Source organism: Anomaloglossus baeobatrachus, chromosome 1, assembly GCF_048569485.1.
Source record: "Anomaloglossus baeobatrachus isolate aAnoBae1 chromosome 1, aAnoBae1.hap1, whole genome shotgun sequence".
NCBI lineage: Eukaryota > Metazoa > Chordata > Amphibia > Anura > Aromobatidae > Anomaloglossus > Anomaloglossus baeobatrachus.
Window position 1 is genome coordinate 262,304,210 of NC_134353.1, and position 13,253 is coordinate 262,317,462.

Sequence of the window (13,253 nt, forward strand, 5' to 3'; positions counted from 1 at the left end):
AGGGCCCTCGGGCTAACACAACAGCAGCCCCAATGGTCTATGGGCACAGATCATCTGCCTTCAACCCAGTTGGGAAATCGGGTCATGAATTCCCTTCCCCCCAACAGTAGACCTGTGGCAAGGACACAGTCCATTAGGGGCATGATATAGAATTAAATGGGACAGAGTCTATAAAGGAGCTTGGGGGAAAAGTTCATTATGGAGCACAATCCAAGAGGGCAATGGTGTAAAGTCCATGGGAGACTTGGGGCAGAGTCTATGGATGGATGGTCAAAATCGATGGAGAAGGATGTAGGAACCTCTCATGGCTCAAAATTCCTCAATCCAGCAGGGGAACACACAATGTGCACAATTAAAAAAAGAGAGGAGTCAGACAACTTCTACTGTCCACAGCCAACAACAAGGAGTTCCGGATTCGAGGTTAATCAGGGACCTCTTTAAAGCTGCCCCCGTTGAGGGTGCAACAAGCAAAAAAATGGCATTCAAATCCACTTCTCCTAAGGCACTTCTTCTAGCTAAGGCAGCCGTGGTTCCTCCTGTGCCAGCTCAGGGCACCAGGCTGCCCCAAGGCTACAAGCATACTGATGGAGGAGTTACAATACATCTTCCTTTGTCTCCTGAGAGATATTTGCCAATGAAAAGTTCTGAAGCATGTGAAGAAGCTTCTCCAGCCCATTCCAGGGAAAGAGCACCACAAGTCCTTTATCCATTAAGATGCATAAAAGAAGCATTAGGGCCTTTCACTCATTTGATGAAACATATAAAGAAGGTATAGGCACAGCTGATATAGTTTGGTGCAGTCGAGCAGGTCTAGACTGAGTTCAAGTAATGAAGTCTCACTGTGTGTTGGTGTTTCCCAATCCAGATTCAAACATCTCAAAGTAATCGAGTGTGGAAGAAATGAAAGGATGGCACTCACCATTCGTTGCAGTATTTAATAGTCTTCAAAACATTGTACAAGCGGAGAAAGGGGGGAAGATGGAGCACGTGTGAACTACAGCTGTTTCGCACTCAAGTAGACATGACCTTTTGATACGCTACTAGTGCGCGAATCGGCCGTATTCCACGCATACCCCATCTCTCCTTCCTTTGCTTGTATGATATTTTCATGTTGTGCCATCCTTTCATTTCTTCCACACTGGATTACTCATTCGATGAACACAGCTTTATTTTTTTTGTCCATAAAGTTGAGCCAAATCTGAGGCTCACAGGCAGCAGTCATATGCCCCCTCATTCAGTTAGTTGACTCTCTGATCTACCTGGGTTAGAAGAGGGGAAGATGTCCAGCTCACAATTCCCTGTGCTACTTGGACCACAACAGATCACAAGCAATCAAAAGCACTTAATAAACTGTTTTCTGCACCTTGATATACAGGGCTCTCCATGGGTCATAGACCAAGCTGGTGTGTGAGACTTGACCTTCACCTCAGACTCTCTATAAGGGAACTGGACAACCTCCTCCACCAGGCTACCTGGCCTTACCTCCTCCACAGAATGAATTAGCTCAAGATCTTGCACATCCCCTTCCATTTTCAGGAGTGAGGAATCTGGTACAGCCCTGCTCACTAGTTGTTCCCAGCTAATCACATTTCAAATCTCTGCTCTATCACCATGAAGCTCCGCTCATATTTTTTCTTCTTACAAAATGGTGCCATCTTGCTCACCCCTGGGTGGCTAGTTGAACAGCTCTGCCTCAGACAAGGTAGGATTTCTTCCTGCTGCCCGTCCAATTTTTCTATGTCTCCGCCCATTTTTTACTGTGACGTTGTGGTGGGCAGACCTTCCCTCGCCATTTGTTCTTCGGGGACAGACACTTTGTATCATGGGTTGGCTCTTCCAGACACGGCACTCCCTGTAGTAGGTGTAACCTCTCAAGTACTGGACAGATCTTTGCACTCTTTTGCTCCATTGCTGCCCACAACACCTGAAGTCTTTTTTTAGAGCTGCACCACCATCTTCCATTTAAAGTCCCACGCTCAGCACCATTTTTGACCACGTAACAGTTATCCCCTTCACCATAAATAGTTAAATATAGGATTTCCATCGGACTCTATATCTAAAACAGTTTACCAGGGGATAAATTCTGTATATGCATCCCAGTATGGTGTTGTGGAATAAATACACTAGCATTAATTTTCGATCCCAACATTTAACTTTTACTTACCCTACAGTCTGACAACTTCCTAAACAAGTACTATACAACACTACATCTCACAGGTTACATGTTACAATACTTTATAACTCACATGACGTAATATTCACAAAAGATGCAAGACATTATTCACATTGCATAAAATGATGACTCGATTGATGTCTTCAGAAACAGGAATACGACAGCCATAGTCCACCACTCATACAAACGCCTTGTAGATGTAATCCTTGGTGAGATTTGAACCCAGGATGTCAGCGTGGCAAAGTACCAGTGTGACGCCCTGGACTAGCCAGGAAGTCACAGACACAACATCGCACACACCCCTTAATCGGATAGGTGACAACAGTCACACAGAAACCCTTGTTGCCACCCTCCAGGGTCTGATGTCCACACCAGGTGGGGCTGAGCCAGGCGGTTGGCCCCGCCCACCGAGGAGTTCACAGGCCTGGAGGCTGGAAAACACAGTCAGTCAGTCAGTGGAGTGAGTAGAGTGCAGAGAGAGGAGAGGAGGAAAGACGTGCAAAAGCAGACCTGGGATCAGGCCTGCCACGGACTGTCTAGGTGTCTGGGTCGGAGGCCAGGCACCTCCAGCATGGTCGGCAGACGGTGGTGGCTGTCTGCAAGAGTTGGCGCACGGTCGGTGGAACCGTAGGACCGGGGTCGGGCGGTGGCCCGCCGGTACCGAACTGGGGAGCTGATTGGAGCCAAGCACCAGGCAGGGTACTCAGATCCCGACTAAGCTAGAAGCTGCCCTGATTGTCGAATTTACTGATTGCGGTCTAGACTTCAGGGGTTCATTCCCACCCAAGTCCCAATTGACGGCAACAGCCCAACCATCCTGGATAAGTGCCACCGCCACAGGCAAGAGATCCAGAGGGCCAGCGCCTGCGGGCAAATGGGCTCCTACGACCCTTTACACGCCGGGGAGCGGACTACCAGTGTCCAGGCACAGGAGTCATTCACAACATAACACAGGTGAAGGGAAACGACAACCATCACCAACCTGTCCAGGGAGAACACCGCAGCCGGCTGTGGGCCCCGTCCATTCTACCGTTTGGTTTACCAGAGACTCCGTTATCTTGTGTCAGAGTGAGTACACCAGTGCCGTCAGGCACCGCACCGCGACCCTGCGCACTGCACCCCGGCCTTCATCCTCCCCGCGGGCCCCCGGGACCATCGCCCCTGCCCACAGAAGGGTTAACACCAAGCTGCATAACATCGTCACCGGGAGGCCTAGTCAACGGCAGCGGTGGTGTCCATCCTACGATCACCACAACCCGTGGGTGGCGTCACGAACTTTACCAAACAACCACCCCAAACCCTCTGTGTGCACCGCCGCTACATCCTTCCAAAGCGACGTGACCCCCGGGTCCGGAGGCGCTCGAGCCACCGACATGCGAGCCCGGACCCGAGCGGCTCGGCGGCCGCAGCTGAGGCCGCGGGGCGGTACACCAGTGTTAACCACTGAGCCACCGTACTGTGTTAACATTTTTGAAAACCAAATAGCATTGTGCACTGTAAAATTGCCTTCAGCTACCTTTTTAGGGAATTCTTAATGGAAGAGATCCCCTTTTTAGGACCCTCATGTTTTAGCTAGAGCAGAGAGTGGCTAAAAACAGCATCTCCCGATCTAGTGGGCCTGGATTTTTAGGCTGTGTTAACATATATCAGTTGTGTCAAAACAAGTATTCCATGGCTGAACTAAACACAACTGATCACAACGTTTTGATCATTATACATTGCTCCAGCATCTATAGTAACACAGAACGATGCTGCATACAATGCTTTTGATATGGCTCCCAATATTTGATGTGCCCGATGCTGAGAACAATCCCTTAGAGTACTATAGGATCAGTTTGGTATGTGTTTATATCTGGTAGAGAAGATACAATAGATGACAGGATATATGGATGCAACATAAAAACATGTCAAAGATTGATTAATATGCTAAAATATGCTCTTAAAATCGGTCAAAATGATAATTCTGTGAAAAGCGTGTTTGAGGAAGAAAAAAAATCAAATGTGATCAAGGCCTTATGGATGGGCCACATTGAAGACTTGAAAAGAATATAAATGGAAGTGTTTGGGTCAAACTAGGACACATGGGAATGTAAATAATTGTTACACCATATAAAATACTGGTCAGTATCAAAACGACATCCAGAGATACTCTGGAATATCCCCAAGAGCCAGCTTACTCCTCACAAGGAGAAACTTTCAAGTGTGAGCAGTATAATTTAATTTCCCTTGCTCAAGGAAGATGATTTATGTGACAGTGACCATGTCAAGATGGAAAGCTTATAAATAACTTTTAAAATGTGGCAATAATAAGCTGAGAGGAAAGGAAAACTAAGTTTGAAGTTAGAAGTGATTATTCAGAGATCCAGAGCCAAAAACTACTCTCAAAGCTGCAGTCGGAATAGCAGGGCGACAAGAACATATTCAGTCTCAGCAAATGTAAGAAGATTTTCCAGCAAAGCTCCATTAATTTCATTACAAAAAAATACTTCTGATACTGCTGGCCATGAAATCTCTTGGCAAAGCGGCTGACAGAGTAAGTACAGCAGGCAAAGTGATTAGTGATCTGCTTGAGAATCGGCCAGACAATAGACACCGCCCTCTGGAACGATCCAAATTTAAGATCGAGCCTCCTGTAGCATATCATTTGGAAACACTACGTCCCTTCCAAATACACTTACTGATATTCAACTGATTTATTGGACTTTGCATTTCTTAAATACCAATCTGCTTACCATTAAATAAGAAAATCAATACACATCTGGTTCATGGTCTAGCAGTCCATGAATGGTCTAGGATTCATCCCAGATGACATAATTATATAATCATGATTTACAAACTACAAATAACATTTCCTGCTATAGGCTTCAGTAGCCAAAGCCAAACCTTTAGTGACACCCTACTGCACGTCTGATTACTACCGCTAGTCTAACAGCCTATAAATGCTGATCAACACCTACACGGTCAAAGACACACACGGCAGGAATACAGAACACTTGCACTATACGCTTTCCTTGTGTTTTATAGAACTACCTATTCAACTGTTAAGAACATCAGGCTAATGTTCTACTGGCAGCTCTCCAGTATTTTATTTAAAGCAGAAACACAGCAAATCGGAGCTTGTGGACGGGGGAGCAGCACAAAGTTTCAGTTCTGGCCCATTAATTTTTTTCCGTCAGATTTAACTATCGTTTAATTGGAACCTGATGTTAAAAGTTGAATGCCACGTAAATGGTTTAAAAGTGGACTTTCCAAGATAATTTGTTACCTTCCTATGTTATTGTCACAATGTTACAGAGGCATAGACGCAGCGGTTTGTCAGTTGAATAAAGACAGTTTCGGGGGAAAATGGGGAAATCTCTCAGTCTGTATGACAATGCACTATATCCGGGGCATTGTAAAAAAAAAAACTCTTTAACCTCTTCACTCCCTAGCCTGTTTTCACTTCCCTTAACCAGGCTAAATTTTAGAATTCTGACCAGTGTCACTTTATGTGGTAATATAAGTGCATCTCAGTAAATTAGAATATCATCAAAAAGTTAATTTATTTCAATAATTCAATACAAAAAGGGAAATTTTATAGAGGCATTACAAACAGAGTGATCTATTTCTGGTAATGTTGATGATTATGACTTACAGCCAATGAAAACTCAAAAGTTATCTCAGAAAATTAGAATGTTATATAAATGCAACTGAAAAAATGATTTTAAACTCAGAAATGTTGGCACCTACTGAAAGGTATGTACAGTAAATGCACTCGATACTGGGTTGGGGCTCCTTTTGCATGAATTACTGCATTAATGTGGCGTGGCACTGCTGAGGTGTTATGGAAGTCCAGGTTGTTTTGATAGCAGCCTTCAGCTCATCTGCATTGTTGGCTCTGGTGTCTCTCATCTTCCTCTTGACAATACCCCATAGATTCTCTATAGGGTTTAGGTCAGGCGAGTTTGTAATGACACTATATAATATATGCGTTTCCTTTTTTGTATTGAATTACTGAAATAAAATTAACTTTTTGATGATAGTCTGATTTATTGAGCTGCACTTGTAACTCTGGAACACTTCAACAGATCCCAGGGATTCTGAGAATGCTTTATTGCGAAATATTGTACTTCACAATACTGGTAAATTTTGGTCAATATAATTTGCGTTTATTTATGAAAATATCACAAATTTTACAAAAATTTAAAAATTTTACATTTTCAAACTTTTCATTTTTATGCCTTTAAAGGAAACCTGTCAGGTCCAATATGCACCCAGAACCATGAGCAGTTCTAAGTGCATGTTACCAATCCCTGCCTTACCGTCCCTGTATACACTAGCATAAATAAAGGAATCTTTAGAAAAGTATTTCTAAAGATCTTATATTGTATGCTAATAAGTGCCCTGGGCGTTAGTTCCGCTGGGTAGTGGGATCCATTAGCATGTTAGTTTCCGGTTACCCCTTTTGAAAAAGGATTTCGGCTCAGTGCGCATGACCCAGGAGATTCGGTTATGCGCACTATGAAGCCAGGTGTACGTGTCACGGCTTCAAACTCAAGTAGTGCGCATGACCAGATGTCCAGAATCATGCGGACTGAGCTGAAATCCAGGAGTCAGTCGTTATGGCAGCGGAGAGGTGAGTGAGATCATCCTCTGACGCTGTAGATTCATTAGCATGTTAGCACACCCACAGGGCCTTACTAACATTCTAATGGAGCCGAACAGCCAAGGGAACAAACGCCCAGGGGATTATGAAACAGATCCAAAATTAAAAAGTAGGGAAAGGATGACATTTTACCTACATGGCACACTCTAAAAGATTGGGAAAACAAGGAGAACAAAAACAAGAGTATAGTGCAGAAAATTCGATATTTATTCAAGAAGACTGGCACAAAAGGAATCGGCGACATAGATCAGAGGCATGTGTATAACAACATGTATAAAAATTGTAAAGCATGAGGTATACAGGTGCAGTATTAATGATAACTGCGGGTCAAAATATAGTCAGGGCATGAAGTACTACAAGGAAAATCATAAAGGTGAACTAGGTTAAAAATTACCACAGATACAAAGGAGTGGAGAAAGGTTTTAGTACTATACATAGTAAAATACCCCACACTAAGTATAAGTTAAATAGCCCTATATTGCACATAGGCCAAATAGCAGAAAGTACAGAAATGTGTAAACAATTTAAACATCATGCACAAAAATACAGGTTATAGCACTCTGGCCAACAGGTCCACTGCAGGGACCATGGTGACAAAATTGAAGTCCTGATGGTTCAGAGGACTACTCTGGTAGGCACACTAGGTGCAACTATTGGTAGGGACACTAGATGCAACTATTTACAATAAGCACAAGTTCGTGCTGGCTGCTGCCAGTCCTGCAGCCATGGTCCATCTTTAATACAAGGGAGGTAAAACAGGGTCCATGCTCCAGGTGCAAAAATTTGTAAAACTTTCAAATCATGTTACTTATTCAGATAATTAGCATTTGTTCAAACATTTTTTTTTTTTTCAAATGATTAGCAGCTTATTCACTCAACATTTTCAATTATGTATACTTTTAAGAAAAATAATAAACACAATATAAAACAACAGTAACTACTAGGGCATCGCAGCCTGATCTGGTCTGGCCGGAGATGATACCGGAGGAGTTGCGGCCTGGTCTGGTCTGGCCGGTGGTAGGGCCGGAGGCGTTCCGGCCTTCCGTGGGGGCTGGAGGCTGTAGTGGACCGGGGCAGGGTAGTGGCTCCCCGGTAGTGTGCACAGGACCCCGGACTTGTGCAAAGAGAGGACTTCCCCCGACCGAAACAGAGAAGGTGACTCTTAGCTGGAGTGCAGGAGAGAGAGAGGACCCTGCTTCTTGTACCGGGTGTGGGATCCGAACACCCTCGTACCAAAGGCCTACGGACACCGGCAATTTCTGGTTAAGTACTGGACTCTGCGTTTCCTGACCCTACAAATGAAAGCAGCCTCATCCAACATCAGGACAACCAAACTGTGAGTTTCCTGCTCCCTGCAATCCCTCTCACACCAAACTGGGCCCCGGGGCATCCATCCCTACCCACAGAGGGTTAACAACAGCCAGCTGCCAGCCCAGCGCCCCCGGGAGTCCCCTTAACAGCAGCGGTGGTACTCCATTTACCACATATTGTGGGTGGCGTCACGTACAAACTTTCCAAAATCCCATACACCATAAGCCACGTTTCAATTGAAGTGACCGTGAGACCCCCGGGTCCGGAGACCCTTGAGCCACCCACAGAAGGACCAGATCCGAGCAGCTCGGCTGCTGAGAGCGGGGCGGTACATCACTGCTACCAGTCCCCGACTCCTCTGGTCCCCGACCACTGTCTGCGACCCAACCTCGGTCCTTCTAGCTCCCCGGGAGCTCACACTCCCCAGCTCCTCTCACTTTGAGGGCTCTCACTAGACTCTCTTACTTCCCAGTCTGCCTGACCCCTACGTGGGTGGCCCTTTTCCAGCCTGACCAACCCACTGGTGTGTCTGACAGGTCATGATGTGAGGTGTTGATTGGGATTTGTGGTGCTGATGGAGGTGACACCAGTTTCTGGGAACTTGGAACCGTGAGGGGGTAGGTCCTGCACCCTGGGAGAAGGATGCAGTTCCCTGCAGGACCCTGATGTATTCAGGTGCGCTATATCACATTGTCAGAGCCCCTGACATGCTAGAAATGCAAACCCCTTATAAATGACCCCACTTTACAAACTAGACCCCTCAGTTAGTTCATATAGGTGTGCAGTGAGCATGTTAACATCACATGTGCCTCACAGAATTTTATACGATTGGGTTGTGAAGAAAGAATAATTACATTTTGAGCACTAAAATGTTGTTTTAGACCCTAGTTTTTAATTTTTATATTAATAATAGGAAAAATTGAAGCACACAGTTTGTTATTGTCACACAATGTTCAGCTCTACATTCACCAGGTGCCATGGCGCCCTCTGACTCTGTTCACACTGCAGAGTCTGACACGCCACCTGGTGCTTTTGAGTTGCTAACTGAGAGCCAGGTGTCAATCTGTTGTGTGCTTACTAATGATTGGTCTAGTATGAGTTGGGTTTCTGGAGACCTATCACAGCTGCCTCCACCCTTTAAAAGACGGTGGAATCTTATCCTCCATGCGATAATAGCTTTTGCAATTCCGGTCTATGTGCATGGTTATCCAGCTCCTGGTGAACTGCTGTATGTTACTCTGGTGTGCTGTAGAAATAATCTTGTTGTTTGATTATTTCCTTCCTTTTCTTTTTTTCCTCCTGAGCACCCTTTGCCTAAACCTCTGTGAGTGATTGCAGGGAGTTTGTGTTTGCTTTTCCCGCAGTCTATCTTTATGTGTGGGATTTATTACTCCAGTCCCGGCCCTCTCCTGGGTTAGGGGTGAGGGGGTATTAGACCTAGGGCTAATCAGGAGTCTGCGCCATGCTGGACCAGACCTCTTCATCTTCAGAAGTACTTCTGGGATAAAAGACAGTTAGGACCCCCTACCCTGAGTGCCAAGTTAGGAGCACCTGTTCCCAGTTATTACGTTACCCTCATTACATTTGTGCAATTTCTCCAAGTTCGCCAATAGCCTACATTTAATAAAGAACTACTTTTTACGCAGTGTAGAAAGCTCAGAAGGGATGTAATGCCATAGTGCATATTTTGCTGTTATGGTTTGCGGGTGCCATGTCACATTTGCAGAGCCACTGAAGTCCTAGAACAGCAAAACCACCCAAAATCAAACCTATTTAACAAACTACACCTTTTAATGAACTCATCTAAGCATGTAGTTGTTCTCTTTGCTGTGTCTCTCAGTAATCACACTCAGTGGAGATCTTCAGGCTATTTATTAGGTGGTATTGTCAGCCATTACATCTCTCTGCTGCCTGCACTCTGTCTGCAGTACCAGCGAGTACCCACTTGCTTGTGGTGAACACATACAAGTAGTGAGACCCCTAGAGACCCCTAGAGGCCCCTAGAGGCCATACAGCATATACATATTGCTACAGTAGTGGTCGTAAAGACAGTATAGGTGGTCAGAATTTTATACCATTGGGCGGTGAAGAAAAAAATAATTACATTTTTACCATAAAAAAATTCTTTTAACCCCCTTTTCATATGGGGAAATGGGTAAAAATGGCACCAAAATGTGTCACACAATTTGAGCTAATGGTAGCAACACCCAATATGTGACTGTACAGAACTGCTTAGCCACATGCTGAGGCTCAGCACTATTTGATTCTTGGAGCACAGATTTTCCTAGAATAGTTTGCATACTCCATATGCAGAGCCCCTAAATGAAAACCCCTTTTATTTCCTTTCACACATAATAGACCTTAGTGGGAACTTGTTTTTTTGCGGATTGAGTTGAAGCTTTTATTGGGAACATTTTACATAAAATTTTGTACCACATTTATCCTGTGCTCCATGCTGAGCACTTTCAGGTTTTCCACCTAACTCCCCAAAGACGTGATTCGAAGACACCACCAAGGGATCCATTCACTATAAAAAGAAAGCAGAGTTGTCCTTTTCAGAAGTGCACAAAACTGGTTGACTGCACTTCTATGCACACTTATAAAGACAGACACCACCAGATCATAAACTAGAGAGAGTCCAAAATTACTCCTCCTACCTCTTTTTAGGGTATCCTCCATTGGGGGTTCTATCTCAGTCACATTTTTCAGAGATTTACATGGAAACCCTGATGTAAGTGCTCAACATTCACTAAAAGAATTTACTAATGTGACGCCCTGGCAAAACCAGGTAGTCACACACTAGGCCCCCGCATAACACCATCCCCCACAGGGTCACATACGGCCGACCTGAAACCCTAGTCACCCCCCCTCAGGGCAAGACAGGCACACCAGTGGGTGGGACCAGGCAGTTAGGAAACGCCCACCTAGGGGTCTAGACAGCTCGGGGCAGGAAAATAAGCAGTTAAGCTTCAGATTAAGTTGTAGCTCAAGTTGAGAGGAGTGGAGGCTGGAGCTAGTTGTAGCTCCAGCAGAGGAGAAGTTCAGTTGAACGGTACCAGGGTCGGAGCCCTGGTGCCTTGGCTAGATGGCAGACGGTGGTCTCCATCAGCAGGAGATGGGAAGATGGCTCGGCAGATCCGAGATGGACCGGGACAGGGTAGGAGCCCGCCAGTACCAACACCGGAGATCCGACCAGAAACCGTGCACAGAGGGGGTACTCGGACCCTGAAGCCAGGACCAGAACCAACGGCCTAGATAATCAACTGATTGAGAGCAGGATTATAGGTCCTGTCCCAACCAAAGTCCCAAAAGCAGACAACCACTCACAGAGAGGGATAGGGCAACCGCCAGGGCCCATAGATCCCACGGGTCAGCGTCAGCGGGCACGGCTCCTCAGGTACACAAAAAGCTGGGAGCGGACTCCTATGTTCCATACCGGGAAGTCTAATCACACAACCAAAACTAGTGCAGAGGAAAAGACGGCGACCACCAGCCCGGGTGGGGGACCAGAGTACAACCGGCCGCGGCGGCTGGCCACCAGCACCATGGTTTACCAAAAGACTCGTGTGATTCATTTAATTGTGAGTAACCAAACATCCCCTGGTACGTCCGGGCGCGCAGACCCCTGCCTGGGCCCCAGGGCAACCATCCCTACCCACAGAAGGGTTAACATCCGGCTGCCACTACATCTCCCCCAGGGTATCCCACAACAGCAGCGGTGGTGTACCACTTCACCACACACCGTGGGTGGCGTCACGAACTAAATACGGCCAAGACTGTAAAACTACATCCCTCTTTTCCTTCGGCGTGTCCCCCGGGTCCGGAGGATCCCTCGAGCCACACAGCGGGTCTGGATCCGAGCAGGCCAGCTGCTGTGGGCGTGGGGGCGGCACACTAATGTAGCAGTTTTATGGATTGAGTTATTCCAAATGTGGCGATACCAAATATGTGTACTTTTTTGTTTATTCTTGTTTATACATAAATATGCGTTTTTATTGGTATAATATTTTGTTGGGATTTTTTTTTCATTTTACTTGATATTTATTTTGGGGTTTTTTTAAATTTTTTATGTTATTACTTAGTCTCTGTATGGGACTTTAACTTTTATTAGTCTGATCGCTAGTATAATGCATTGCAATGCATTAGACCTTTCAGTCCTGTCAGAACACCTTTTAGACCATGCTTTTGGCATAGTCTAATGTGCCGCCCCCGCGTCAGCAGCCTGCCGCCGCTGCTCGGATCCGGATCCGCGGTGGCTCAAGGGATCTCCGGACCCGGGAGTCGGGGTCACGCGGCCACTCTGAATAAAAAGGGGGTATATACAGGGGATTGTATGGACAGTTTGTGACGCCACCCGTGGTGTGTGGTAAGGTGGAGTACCACCACTGCAGTTAGGAGTACCCGGTGGCGATGGTGGGGGCAGCCTGGTGTTTAACCACTCCACGGGTAGGGGAAATGCCCCGGGACTCGATGAGGGCTGCGGGGAGGTGCCATTGGGATGGTAAGGGTCACTTATGTACTCACTCAGTCCAATAACGCAGACACCGATAACTGTGGTAAACCAAAGTTCTTGATATCGCTGCAGCAGGGAGGGAGCACGCCTGGATCACATGCCTGTTGGTGTTGCTTGTTAGTCTGTGACCTTTTCCTTGGCACCTTTGCTTCTAACTGGTCCCTTTAGCATAAAACTAATCGGGTCTAGCTCACCAGTATGGCTAACTGGGTGAGCTTGCTCAAAGGGTTCACGCTGGGAATTTTCTGGACTATGCAGTGGGAAAGTTCTATCGCCCTCGTTGCGCTAGTTCCCCCGATTTTGGAGCGGGTGGAGATCAGATATTGAAGGCTCCGTCCTCGTTAGGTAAATTACCAGGACGCTGAAAGCTACTTCCTGGCCTAGGGTCTTCCTGGCAAAAAAACACACCTAAACTGAGGGGGGTTTTTGCCAGGAAATGCAGATTTGGTGTTGAAGTTTATACACCATATTCATGTGTGGCGCCCTGGACTAGCCAGGTCGTCACAGATACTACAACACACACCCCCACCCCGAGACAGGCACATCAGCCAGACACAAAATCCTTGTTGCCTCCCTCCAGGGGCTGATCTCCACACCAGGTGGGGTGGAGC